This window comes from Pteropus vampyrus, unplaced genomic scaffold (assembly GCF_000151845.1).
Source record: "Pteropus vampyrus isolate Shadow unplaced genomic scaffold, Pvam_2.0 Scaffold1768, whole genome shotgun sequence".
Taxonomy (NCBI): domain Eukaryota; kingdom Metazoa; phylum Chordata; class Mammalia; order Chiroptera; family Pteropodidae; genus Pteropus; species Pteropus vampyrus.
This window is the reverse complement of record NW_011890549.1, coordinates 1-1,893: the sequence shown is the minus strand read 5'-3', so window position 1 is coordinate 1,893 and position 1,893 is coordinate 1. Positions and strand designations below refer to the sequence as shown.

General features: G+C 45.2%; 1 long non-coding RNA gene across 1 annotated transcript in view; it reads right to left on the bottom strand.

Moving 5' to 3' along the window:
* LOC105310274 overlaps positions 1–1,887 on the bottom strand; it is a 16,506-nt gene extending 14,619 nt beyond the window's left edge. Inside the window, exon 1 of the long non-coding RNA XR_897478.2 lies at positions 750–1,887. This is a non-coding gene — a long non-coding RNA (uncharacterized LOC105310274). The remainder of the gene's footprint in view (positions 1–749) is intronic.
* Between the last annotated feature and the right edge of the window lie 6 nt (positions 1,888–1,893).

The following is a 1,893-nucleotide window of genomic DNA, read 5'->3' as shown; positions in this document are numbered from 1 at the left end:
CGAGGTAAGGGAGGTGGGGAAGAAACAGCCTAGGGGGCCTGAAGGCCATGAAGGACGTCCTGAGAGCCAGCTCAACGTTTCAAGAAGGAAAGGGTCCATTATCCAAGATGCTGCTGATGACGTCAAGGAAGAAGAAAACAGAGTCAACCATTGGATACAGCAACCTGGAGGCCACCTGGCAGCGATCTCTATTTAGAGTGGGTCAAGAAAGACTGCAAAAAAGTGGAGACAGCAAGAAGACAACTCGAGGCATTTCGTTTTCTAGAATGGAGGCACCAACTCTGGAAGGTGGTGGGGGTGGTGGAGAGATGTCACGGAGGCCCCTGCTGATTGCTCGTATTCTCTCGGGGACATAGGAAGCAAAGTCACCTGCCGAGAGTGAGCATGACGCGAGGCGCACTTTTAAAAGATAATCTTGGCAATACAGTTATAGAAAAACCAGCCAGACGCTTATGGACGTTGTGTATGCCTTATGAAACCCTTTGGAGTCCCTAACCCAGGGAATCGGATTCACTCCGAGTGTACAACTTTGGGTATCAGGACAGAATACCCACATACTGGCAGTATGACTCCTGATACGTTAGGCGCTGCTTCTCACAAAGATAATATTGTTAACGCTATTCTTTCCAAGGATCTTCACACGAGTCACATGGGAAATCCATTCAATTCTTTTCATTTACTCCTGCAACATTTATTGGGTGACCACTATGCATTAAGCCCTGAAAGGTGAGGAATCAGATATCACATACCTATGTGAGCATCGGCAACAGCAGGCAGATGAACACGGCATCCGTGACAATGGGAGCCAGTTTCTCAACCAGCAGTGAGTCCTGGGCCTAGACGAAGCTCTCATACTCTGAATGTCTAACCAGTCCCTTCAAGCCTATCCAGGAAGGACTGTTGGCCCTACATTAGGGAAATACAGGAATTATTTGTGAACTGGGGAGATTTCACCCAAGCCCTCTTTCCTCCCGTGAGCAGAGAGCACTCTATGGGGATTAGTTAGCACCCTTCCCTTCCGAATCCTCCCTGGGATCCACCAACCTTTTCATCTGGAGAAGACCAACAGAAACAGGAATTCCAGAAAGCCCGTGAGCAATGGCGGCGGTGTCTCTGTAGTGCTGTCTCTCGCTCTTTGCCCCAGGAGCGCACTCTAAACCCACCGAGGCGCATTTCTGACTTGCCCGAACCTCCAGTGTGTCCTCCCGCCCCCGTTCTGCTGTAGCCTCAGGGTCATGGGTGGTGACATTCTAGGGTACCCAGGTCCCAGAAAATGCAGTCCTCCTGAATGTCCTATCCAGACCTCATATTCCGGAGGGAGCTTATTTCTCATGGTACCAGAAATCCTTCAGGACTGAGAGCCAGATAATTTTTATTTCTCACCGTTTAGGAATTTCTTGGTTTTTATTATCAAATATCTACTATAGAAACACTGAACAAAATAAAAACCCAAAACATTAGGGGAAGCAAATCGCTGGAGAGACAATATAACATAGTGGTTAAAAACATGAACTCTGCAGCCAAACAATCTCAGTGCCACTCCTTGTTGGTTATGTGTCCTTAGGTAGGTTTCTAAACATCTCTGCCTCAATTTCTCCATCTGTAAAACTGGCATAATAATAGTATCTATCTCATAGAAATAAAGGGACTGAACAAGTTAATATCTGAAAAAAGCATTTAAAATGAAGCCTAGCACATGGTAAGTGCTGTGTTTGTAAAACCTTAAATATTTTAAAAAATTAACTGGGTTAATTTCTCCCTGGATCTTTCAGTCCTTATCCACACACATTTTTTTCTAGGTGTTATAGTGAATATGTATATACGACTCTGTGTCCTTCTTATTCATTCAGATTATATGTATTGACATAGTGTCCATAATGACAACTTACAATG